Source organism: Hipposideros armiger, unplaced genomic scaffold (genome assembly GCF_001890085.2).
Source record: "Hipposideros armiger isolate ML-2016 unplaced genomic scaffold, ASM189008v1 scaffold_5, whole genome shotgun sequence".
NCBI lineage: Eukaryota > Metazoa > Chordata > Mammalia > Chiroptera > Hipposideridae > Hipposideros > Hipposideros armiger.
The window spans coordinates 27,837-40,354 of record NW_017731355.1 but is presented as its reverse complement, the minus strand read 5'-3'; the positions used below and the strand labels follow the sequence as shown (position 1 = coordinate 40,354).

Here is a 12,518-nt window from a genome sequence, read left to right as displayed (position 1 = left end):
AGCAGCCAGCAGCCGCAGTGAGCAGCCATCCAGAAGTCGGCGACTGATCTGCCTCGCCCGTGAAGAGCGCAATGATGGTGCCAACTTGGGCCAGTGAAGCAACGTCCTCTACAACTAGACTGAAGAACAAAAGGACAGCAACTTGTCTGTTCCCCTTCCCCCAATTCCGCAATAAAAATCTTTATAAATAAATAAATAACTAAATACAACAACAACAACAAAACAAAAAAAAAAAGGAAAGACAGAGAGGAATCTTTAGCTCCACTCAAACTACAAACCAGTCACAACTCTTAATTGGAATGGGGAGAGCGAGGCCCTACTAGCATGAGGCCTACATGGGGGAAGGACACTCTCCTTTGATCTCTGAAGTAGGCAGATTTCTCCAAAAGATGATGGCATCTGCTCTGGACGCCACTTAATCAAAAGGCACATTTTCTATAGCTGTGTCCAACACCAGTTAAATATTACAAAATATTTTGTAAGCACTGTGAACTCTTTCTGCCATGGGTTGTATGTATGACTTTCTCCTAGGTTTTAGCCACCTCCTCAACTGTTATTTCTTTCAATGTCATTTTCTAGGGATCCCCTTCTCCATGCTTCTATTATGTGTTAGGATTCTCTTCGCGATTACCCTTAGCCCTTTCCTGGTTGATTTAATGCATATTCATGTTTCAACTGACTTCTATAAATGGATGATTCACAGGTCCACTTCTCAGCTCAAAACCCTCTCCTGAGTTCCTGACAGAGCAAAATGCCTGCTATACATTTCCATTTATATGTCCCTCAGGGGTTCAAATGGTAATAGGTCCCAAAGGGAATCCTTCTCTCTTCCTGAGTCAGGTCTCCATATCCTACTCTTGTGAAGGACATCGTTATCTGTCCTCAGGCCTGGAGCTGAGCCTCATCCAGCTGATTATCAAGTCCTGAGGCTCTTACCATTCAATGTGCCTGAGTAAGTGCTCAATATACGCGTATAGCTACTTCTAAAATATCTCAAAAATTTACCCTTCTTTCCCATTTCCAAGGTCATGATCAGCCACGACTTCATGTTTTTTCTTACATGTGTGACAAGGAATAGCCTCTCCACTGGCCACTCTACCTCTATTCTCACTCCCTTTTAATTCACAGCTCACACTATACAGGCTCCGAGCCTGGTGTTGTTTTAAAATCACATCAATCGAATCATGTCCCTCTCTGATCTAAGAATCTTGAATGCTATAGGATTAAGTATTAACTATGACATGCAAAGTCATTCAGGATCTGGTACCTGCAGAACTCGTCAGCATCTTTCCCATCCATTCCTCCTCATGCTCTCTGCCCCTACCACACTCAGCTATGTGTAGTTCCTACAGTGCCCATTCTGTTTCATGCCACTGCTAGTTGTTCCTCCTTCTTAAAGGCTCTGTCCCTCCCACACTCTTGGTGGCTAGGAACTTACTTATATTTATGGCAAACACCCTCTCCTCCGTGTGCATCTCTCTGACATCTTCCCCCTCCCCCACGGTCATCAACTTCATACCCTCACCCTCTCTCCGACTGTGAGAGTTAGGTGTCCTTTGTGTTATCATACACCCTTTGCACATCTCTATTATAACAATGATCACAAGAACACTTTATTACAAGTCTCTGTATACATGACGTCCCAGGAAACTCTAACCCTTTTGATGAATATGGCTAGTATCAATTACAAAGCTTAGCATACGGTAATATGTTAAGCAGTCAATGCATTCAATAAATAAATGAAAAAATTCTGTAACACACACAAATGTGGATGAGGTGAATTTAGGGAGTCTTGGTTAATAATAAACTTGATGTGATTTAACGGTAAAATACAGACAACAAAACAGTCAATGCAACTTTGAGTTGCATTAATAAAGGCATGGCATCAAGTATGAAAGAGTAATTCTCTTTCATTTCTCCACTGACCAGACCATAGCTATAGGAGATACATAAAATATATTCAGAAGAGGGTGCTAAAAAAGAACTCAAAAATATACTACTAGGCGAAGTCAAAGAAAATGGAGACTGGGGCAGGGCATTATAACTGTTCAAACACACAGAGCATTGAGCTCATTATGTATAACCCCGAGGGAGACAGCCTGAATCATAGTTGGAGCTACAGTGATAAAAGGATGCAACCAAGATTTCAGCAAGTTTGTACATATACTTTTATGCAGTAAACCAACCAGAAAGCAAGATTATCCATTTCTACTTGGAAGACAGGCAAGGAGATAACAATATTGAATACTTATTACATGCCAGGTACTGTTCTAAGTGCTTTATATGTATTAACTAATTTACACTTCAAAACAATCCTATGCAGTAGGTATCATTATTAAAACACAGCCCAGAAAGGTTAAGTAATTTGACTAAGTTCATACAGCTAGAAGAGGAGGAGGCAAGATTCAAATACAGAGCGTGTGCTTCGGACCCCTGTTCCTCACCACTTCACTGTCTGACCTCACTGAAACTCGCTAGACCTAGAGTGTAAGGTCTAATTGAACTAAGCACCTTAGTACCAGCAATATGGGCTCAAACATGGGCATTCTGTACATGACTGAATAAAGGAGATTAAATACTTATCTGCACCCAGGCACAGCAGTGGTCTGTGGAGGCCTCAAAACTCTATAAAAGTCTGCAGCTCTCTAAATGGACCAAGTCATTTCATTCTCACAGCAGCAGGATTCCTATCCCCATTGCTCATATGAGGACACTGAAGGTCAGGCAGGTTAAATAACTTGCCCAAAGTCACACAGGTAAGAAGGAATGGAAGCATCACTCAGGCCTAGTCCCTCAGATTCTTAGTGCATTTTCCACGACAACCAGCTGCACTGCGTGTCTTTGCACAGCAATAGTTCTCTAGTCAAACCAAACTTCTTTTAGTTCCCAAACATAACCTCAAAGTTTCACCTTTGAATTTGCCCAGTGTTCCCTTTATCTGCTTATAAAATCAGAAACTGCTATTCAAATGAATAATACACAAGTAAGTAAGTTTGCTTTATTTGGAAAGCTCTTTTTAAAATATCTTGTTCTCCGTTGTTTTGCATCAAAGAGAACTTACTGCAATCATTACAATCCAAACTCAAAGTGAAATGACTTGGTTTTAAAATGGGATGAAATACTTAAAACTTGAAATAATCCAAATGTCCATCTCCAGTATAATGGATAAATAAATTATCGCATATTTACTCAATGGAATACTAACCAAATATAAACATGAACAGATAAGAACAACATTCAATAACAAGAATGAATCTGAAAAGCATAGTGTTAAGCAAGAGAGACCAGACACAAAGGAGTATATTCTGTATGGTTTCATCTAGAAAAAGTTAAAAACAGGTGAAACTCCTCTACGGGATTAGAAGTCAAAATAGTGGCTCCCTTTGTTGGGGGAGGGGTGGTGACTATGAGGGGGGTTTGGGGTTTCTGGCAACGTTGTGTTTCTTAATATGGAGTAAGTACTAGGTGTGTTTACTTTGTGAAATCTCTTTGAACTCCACACTTAAGACTGATGTCATTTTCTTTAAGTATGCTATATTTAAACACAAAAAATAATGTTATGGAAAATTCAATAGCCACCGCTATGTTGTTAGGTTAACATTTCACCACAATACATAATTCAGATACATGATTTCTTCTGCATCATATGATTGGGGAGGGAGGTTTATATTCAACATTGTAAGTAAAATAAGAGGTTTTCCTTATTTTATGACTCACCCTAATAACCTTGAGATTGGGTCATAAATTGTATTTAATTCCTTGTTTGGAATTTTTATTTCCTATAAGGTAATACTGGACACTTTTTTACATGCCAATTCTGAAAAACGCCCTCCTTCCATACTACCACCTTTTTCATAACAACCTCTTGATTCTGTACTTTCCACCAGTTTTACCTGGTCATTCATTTTCTGTTCCATTTCACTCCCCGCTGTCCAGTCCTTCTGTGCCCTCCTCTGCACCCCAGCAGCTTCCTGTTTCTTTCCCGCCTCTGAGCTCTAAGCACACAAATCCCTAGGTTTCCTCTGATGGAAGATAATAGCAAACACATCAAATGCAGAACACAGCAGGGTTAATGGAGAGCTTTCAGTCATCAGCCTTCCACTTTTCTAGCCAATTTCCTACTTGACAAGCCAAGTCTCTCAGACCATAGTAGCATAAGAAACAATATCCAGGGGCATCTCTGTGTTATTAACTCTTTAAGACTTTTTCTGGATTCCCACACTAAAGAGATGCAAAATGTTATCAGCATAAAACCTCTTAAAATATAAATCAATGCTCTCATTTGGTTATCACTAATGAATTCAGCTAATATTCTTTCCTGCCTTCTTCTCTTCTTGCTTTATAAACACAAAAGGGTTGATCAAAGAGCTTCCTTGTCAACGGATATATGACAATTAAGTGGGAGTTATAGTGCAGGATACAGACTTGTAATACCCAGTTGCATGGTGCTTCACCTACATCTTGCATTCTCACACATAGGGTGTTGTAGTAGATTGAAAAAAAAAGTAGCTGTAGTTATTTATCTTCCTGTATCTATGCCCCTTGGCAATGTGGCTTTGCAATCCTCCCATCAAGAGATAAGGTCTCTTTCCCCAACTCTTGATTATGGACTAGACTTATGATTTGCTTTGGCCCACAGAATGTGGTCAAAGTGATGCCATGCAAGTTCTAAGCCTAGACCTCAAAAGGTATAGCACCTCCACTCATGGTCTTGGAACCCTGCTCAGTCGCCATGTGAAGCTTGGATGATGAGAGACCAGAGGAGCAGCCTTCTGAGTCATCCATTTGAGCCATCCCAGACCAGCCAGCCACAAACCAATGCAGCAAACTATCACAGATTCCTGGGTAAACTTAGCTGAGATAAGACAAACCTAGCCCAAGTTAGCAGAACCCCAGTTAAGCCACAGACTCGTGACCTAAAGAAATGGTGGTTGTTATTATCCACAAAATTTTGGAATAGTTTGTTTTGCAGGGGAAAATATCTAATTGATATAAATCTGGGGAAAGCACATATGTCACAGAATTTCATACTTGGTATGACTTAAGACTTGGGCTTAAATGTTACATTTTCAGAGACTTCCTCTAGTTATACCCATCCTCAAGTTAAGACCCTTGTTTTATAGTATGAATAACTGGTCCAAGAAATGCTGAGGGAATGAATGATGCAGCAGGCAGTGAGTTGAATCTGAGAAAGTCTGAAGTGGCCATGATGGACCATGGGCTAGTGACAGTTACAAAGATTCAAGAATGGGAGCCAAGAAAGAAAGAAAAAAGAGAAGGAAAGAATTCAGTCAGTAGAGAGAAAATAGAAAAGTATGTTGACAGGACTAAGTGAATCATATGAATGGTAGGACACTCAAGTAAAGATCTACAAACTCTAGAAAAATAGAACAGAGTGAACAGTCATGTCCTCCAAGATCATTTTGCAAAAGTGACCCTTTTCCAACCATTTTAATGATAATATATGACAATGTGGTTGCTAAAGCTATAATTAAAAGACAGCAAAGCAAGACAGTGACATATGTAAAATCAGTGATCAAAGAGTAGCTCCATTTTTGTATACTCCCCCTCCCTTCCCACCTTTGGCCCAGTGCCCACTTTCAGGCTCACTTCCTTAACATTACAACTTGGCTATGCTTTGGGCCAAGGTTCCCAGAGCTACCATGGTCCAGGGACATATACAAATATTAGTTCCTAAGGTCCCATTGTTTGTTTTCCAATGTTCCAAAAAATGTCCATCCTTACATTAAATCTCTCATCACTTGATGTCGCTCGAGTCTCTTTTCTTTACAACTAAAAAACATTCCTAACTAACAGCTGCATTTAGCCCACTGAAAGCTTTCTTACATGGCTCAACACCTGATCAACCAAATCTATAACCTATTGCCCTGTATTATTTTTACTTGTAAAACATACCACTATCTGAAATTACATATATACTTTTTAAAGTTTTCACGTATGTTTACTGTTTTTCCTCCACCAAAATCAAAACCCTGACCAAGAGGGCCTTAACATTCCTTTCAACTTGGTTAAATTGTAGGGCTGGCTGAGTGGCTCCGTTGGATAAGAGCTTGCTCAACAGTGTGAGCTCTGAGCAACAGGGTCGCCAGTTCAATTCCCAGCCCAAGCTGAGCTGCCACTGAGCTGACAACAGGTGGCAGAATGGCTCAGCTAAAAACACAAAACAAAACAAAAATTATTAAAAAGAAAAAAAAACTGTAGACAGGCTTTTCCTTGACTTTAGGGCCCTGACCTCCCTTTTCTATTTGCTTTAGAAAACTCAATTATAAATTCTTTCTCTGCCCCTTTGAGATATAAAACTTCTTCTACACTTGCCAATTTTACAACCCAGGAAGGCCTTTCTCAAAGACTCAGGAGCCATCCCTTTGAAATGTAATCATTAAGAAATATAGCACTCCTATCTCTGTCTCTGTAGGAAGGTAGGAGACTAACTTTGATAAGCACCAATTAGCAAACACAGGTGGCCTGTTCATTAGCCAACCTCCCTGCTTTTTTGTTTCAGTAGAGTTGAATTCAGTCTCTCTCCCTTATTGCAATAGTCTTAAACAAAGTCTTCCTTGCTGTTTCTAACAAGTGTCTAGTGCAATTTCTCTGACAGTTTCATGAAGATGGGGGGAATGTGCACTTGCTCACTGTTAGATTCTTAATAGTTAGAATAAACAAGTAGCTCCATATATATTTGATGAGTGAATGAATGAATGAAGTCACTTAAGGCATTTTTTTTTACATTTAAAGGATGACTTTGAGAGAAAAATAAATCTTTCTTAGGCCATTCCTTTATATTTCTGAATGTACCACCACATTTCAAAAGTCAATCTAAGTATACAGATTATTGTCCATCCTTATATTAAATGTCCACTCTTACATTAAATCTCCCATCACTTGAGGTCACTTGTGTCTCTTTTCTTTGCAACTATAAAGACAAAATCATAACCTAAGAGCTGCATTTAGCTCTCTATATACTTTCCTACATGGTTCAACCTCTGATCATCCCAATCATTATATCCTGTTGCCCTTTATTATTTTTATTTGTAGACCATATCACTATCTAAAATTATACACACACACACACACACACACACACACACACACACATATATATGCTTTTTTTATTTGTATTTGTATTTTTCTTAATTAAAGTTTATTGGGGTGACAATTGTTAGTAAAGTTACATAGGTTTCAGGTATACAATTCTGTAATACATCATCTATATATCACATTGAGTGTTCACCACCCATAGTCAGTTCTCCTTCCATCGCCATATATTTGATCCCTTTTACGTTTTAAAGTTTTCATATATACTTAAACTACATGAAGAGCAAAAATGATCAGTCCTACTGATATAACTTTACCTCATACACTGAAAGGCTTCTGCACATGGAGATTATAGTTCCTAAATGTGACTACTTTGCCAATATAGGTGAAACTGTCTTTAAATAGATAATGTTATTAGTAAACTTAATTGTTAGATGTCAATACTGAACACAAAAAGTACAATTGGTTCTAAAATTCTAGCAGGACCATACCTAGGTAAAAAATTCTGCTAGTCTATTTGTAATTATTATAAAATAATTGTTGCACAAGCTCCTGTCATCTAGGCCTCTTCACTCACTGTGACCAAAACTGCAACATCTACCAATGCTCGAACAACAGCTTTTGAGTATGGTCATTCATATTCATAACTCAGTGTAATCCTGTGTATAAATGTGAATATAACCGAAAATGGCTGACTTTTACGGACACATGACCTAAACACAAAAAAATCATAGTGAAAACAAGCATCTTTTTGAAAAATGCACACCAGGCATTTAATTGTAAAGTCCATATTTGTGTCTGCATTGCTGACCAAGTGAATATTCAGACTCACAAGACTATTACAGACCATATTCTCAGCAGACTCAGATGGATACAGGGCAGAGATCACTGTTTATCAATGGGGCAGCATCTGACATCTTCTTCCATAGGATTTGACCTCATAGCAGTTGTGTAGCATTCCACAGAGCTATCCATCTTATGCTTTTCCCTTCAGAGAACAACTCAGAAGTGAGCAAATGAGATTCAACTGGCAGGCACTAAAAACATCTTGACTTGAAAGCCTTAGAACTTAAATTGTCTACCCCATACTCAGCTTGTACATGCAAAGCTGAAGCCATAATTTAACCATCTATGTTAACATGATTTTGTGTTATTCCTCTGCCTTCCTTAGCGTGACTTTATTTTTCCAGGACTCTATTACCCTGCCTGGGAAAACGGTTTGCTTTTTCATTATAGGCATTGCCCAAAGATCCATTAATTCCTCAATAGAAAGCATCAACAGATAGTTTATGTCATCAGATTCTTTAAATTCTGTACCTCAAAATCCCCACCTTTTTATTTCCACCAGCTCTGAACTACTGTATCATGAGCCTTGAACCTTACCCAATCCTAATAAAGCCCATTCCCCTAACCCCTCCCTGCTTTGAAAAACCCACCAAAAATCAAACTTCTGGTTCCCAATAAATTCTCTATTTCCTGCTCTGAGAAACACCAAATCTTTGCAAGCTAGTGTTTTCTCTTATAATGGTAGGCAATAAACTCAACTCAGATTGCTCTTATCAGCAGGTTTTGTTGGCAATGTTTGGGGGTCCAGCCTTTCAGCCTCATGCACCATCTCACCCAATGCCTGTAATAACAATACAGGTATCACTTTCAGAGTCCCACAAGGATTACGCTCAGATTGTAGCATTCAGAGAACCCTTACGCTATATTGTCCTCATCAGGTTATTTATAGTTTATTAAAAGTTTTCCCAGTCCAGGTGCAATTTACTAATCAGAGGTCTTTTTAAAATATAACTAATATTACCTAAAAACATAGATAACATATTTCCTTCATCAGTTGCCAGGGGGAAAGAGGAAGACAGTTGACCAAAGGTGAAATTCTTGTGCAGGAAGAGAAATGGTTTTATTAACCCTTTATCCACAATGTCTAAAAAACAGATTTCTTAAAGATGAAGATTTCCAATATAAAGATAAGCATGTTTCTTGTGAGTCAGCATGTGTTATATGAAAGCAGGGATGAAATCATGGAATAAAACAAAGTAATAAAAAGACCAAATGGGGTAGGGATGGAGGTTTAGAATTTCCTTCAAAGAAGCATGAGGGAAGTGATGTGTTCTCAAGCACAGGGATTATTACTGTGCAGAAAGACAGTAAAGAGCAATTTCTATGCAAATATCCATAGTTAGTTAAGGTAAAAAAAAATGGTTATAGGATACAGGTTGCAATATATTTCAAACTTCTTTGCCTCTACTTCAAAATCATCCCCTAATGCTTAACAATAGGAGCATTCATCATGAATGAAGATCAGTAGAGATAAAAATTTATTTTCAGGTAAGCAACAAAATCAAATAAAGGAATCTCTTTGCTGTCTTCATTACTTGTTACTTCCTATCCTCTGAGAGCTAATTCCCTCAGTTAGATAGACTGCTTTGTCTCTGCAGAAAACTCATGCAAAAGAATATACTCCTGGCTTTCCAATTTGGGCCCAGCAGGATGGCTCCCGCAAAGAAGGGTGGTGAGAAGAAGGGCCATTCTGCCATCAACGAGGTAGTGACCAGAGAATACACCATCTACATTTACAAGCGTATCCATGGAATGGGTTTCAAGAAGTGTGCCCCTCGGGCACTCAGAGAGATCCAGAAATTTGCCATGAAGGAGATGGGAACCCCAGGTGTGCGCATTGACACCAGACTCAATAAAGCTGTCTGGGCTGAAGGAATAAGGAATGTCCCATACCACATCCGGGTGGGGTTGTCCAGAAAGCATAACAAGGATGAAGAGTCACCAAATTAGCTCTATATGTTGGTTTCCTATGTACCTGTCATCACTTTCAAAAATCTACAAACAGTTAATGTGGATGAGAGCTAACCATTGATTGTTGAATAAAGTTATAAAACTGCCCCCTCAAAAATATATATATATGAATATATATGTATATATTTATTTATTCCTGGAATATAACCAAATTTTTCAAATATAAGAAAGATGCTTATCTTTAAATCTGTGTATTACCCACCTCGATAACATTCTATCCTACCCATCCCCATCTGGAATAGAACTTAAAAGCTCAGACCACTGCCACCATGTTCCAGTTTGGAACCTGAGCCTGGCTCTTACTCCTCCTCAAATCCTTACCCCATCTCTTCCCTCTCATTGACTCCCCTTCCACTTACACCTCTGAATAGTTTGTGAGCAAATTTTTCTCTCAAACTAGAAGATAGGTACATTTGAGTTCAGTAACTGTGCCTTGCTCATCTTCATATTCATTTGTCCACAGTGCTTTACACTTTCAATGGGAGATCCCAGCTTGGGACATAAACCCTGAGGCATTCCCTAAACACATATAGAAAGCTGGTAGGGGAGGTCATCAGACTAGATTATTTACATTTGAGAATAAGAATATTCATGGAAAGGAACTCATGATGAGAGGTGAGCATAGTTGCCAAAGAATAGTGCTCTGCAAGATGGAGAGACTTAGATATAAATCTAGCAAAATATGTACAGGATGATTCAGGTCGTCAGGAAAGTCATGAAGTATTTTTCTATTTTTCAATGCAAAAATACACCATGACTTTCCTGACGACCCAATATAATTGAGGAAAACTACAAATGCTGATGAAAGAAATCAAAAAGAACTAAATAAAATGGAGCGATAGCCCATGTTCATGGACAGAAATATTCAATATCGTCAAGATGTCAGTTCTTCTCAACTTGATCTATAGCTATAACATAATCCCAATCAAAATCCCAGCATTACTTTGTGTATATTGATAAACTGATTCTAAAGTTCATATGGAGAGGAAAAAATTGTGCAGAATAGCCAACACCATATTGAAGGAGAAGAACTAAGTCAGTGGACAAATGTTACCTGACTTTAACACTTGATAGAAAGCTACAGTAATCAAGACAGTGAGGTATTGACAAAAGAATATACAAATAGATCAGTGAAACAGAATAGAGAACCCTGAAATAGATCTGCATAAATATAGTCAACTAATCTTTGACAAGGGAAGAAAGGCAACACAAGGGATCGAAGATAGTCTTCAATAAATGATGCTCAAAGAGTTGGATATCCAAATGCAGAAAGATGAATTCAGTAACAGAACTCACACTTTTCACAAAAACTAACTCAAAATGGATCATAAACCTAAATGTAAACCACAAAACCATACAATTTTTAGAAGATAACATGGATGAAAATGTATGGTGATAACTTTTAAAAAAATGGGTATGTGATAACTTTTTAGATACAACACTAAAGCCATGATCCAGGAAATAAATAATTAATAAACTGGACTTCATTAAAATTAAAAACCCTGCTCTGTGAAAGATATTGCCAAGAGAATAAAAAGAAAAGCCAAGACTGGGAGTGAATATTTGCAAAATACATATCTGATAAAGGCCTATTATACAAAATATATAAAGAATTCTTGAAACTTACCAAGAATGAAATTAACAACCCAATTAAAAAATGAGCAAAAGATCTAAACAGATGCTTAAAACCAAAGGAGATATTTGGATGGCAAATAAGCATATGAAAAGATGTCCAACCTTATATATCATTAGGGAATTTCAAGTTAAAACAACCATCAGATACCAAAACACATCTATTAGAACGGCCAAAATCAAAACACTGACAACACCAAATGCCGGTGAGGATGTAGAGCAACAGGAACTCGCATTAATTGCTGGTGGAATACAAAATAGTGCAGCCACTCTGGAAGACAGTTTGGCAGTTTCTTACAAAACTGAACATAGTCTTACCGTATGATCCAGCAATTATGCTTCTTGGCATTTACCCAAATGAGTTGATAACTTATGTCCACACAAAAACCTGCACACAAGTTTATAACAGCTCATTCATAGTTGCCAAAGCTTGGAAACAACCAAGATGTCCTTCAGTAGATGAATGGATAAACTGTGGTATATCCAGACAATGCAATATTATTCAGTACAAAAAAAAATTAAGCTATCAATCATGAAAAGACACGGAAGAACCTTAAATGTATAATAATAAGAACAAGAAGCCATTCTGAAAAGGCTACATACTGGATGATTCCAACTATTACTATATGATATTCAGGAAAAAGCAAAACTATGGAGACAGTAAAAGGATCAGTGGTTCTAGGGATTCAGGGCACAAAGGATGAATAAGCAGAACACAGATGATTTTTAGGACAGTGAAATGACTCGGTATGATACTACAATGGTAGATACATGTCATCATGCATTTGTCAGAACCTAGAAAGTGCACAACACCAAGAGGAACCCAATGTAAATTATGGACTTCGGGTGATGATAATGTCAGTGTTGGTTCATTGATTGCAACAAATATACCACTGGTGCAGATGTTGATAAAGAGGGAGGCTAGGGCCGGCTGAGTGGCTCAGTTGGTTAAGAGCTCGCTCAAGAGTTTGAGCTCTGAGCAACAGCGGTTCGAGTCAGCCCGAGCTGAGCAG

The 12,518-nt window shown here is 38.2% G+C and overlaps 1 protein-coding gene and 1 pseudogene across 1 annotated transcript in view; one reads left to right on the top strand and one right to left on the bottom strand.

Moving 5' to 3' along the window:
* KCNH5 (potassium voltage-gated channel subfamily H member 5) overlaps positions 1 to 12,518 on the bottom strand; it is a gene marked incomplete at its 5' end in the record, with an annotated part of 236,174 nt that overhangs the window by 199,634 nt on the left and 24,022 nt on the right. The window lies entirely within an intron of this gene.
* On the top strand, positions 9,553 to 9,852 carry LOC109384462 (60S ribosomal protein L31 pseudogene; annotated as a pseudogene).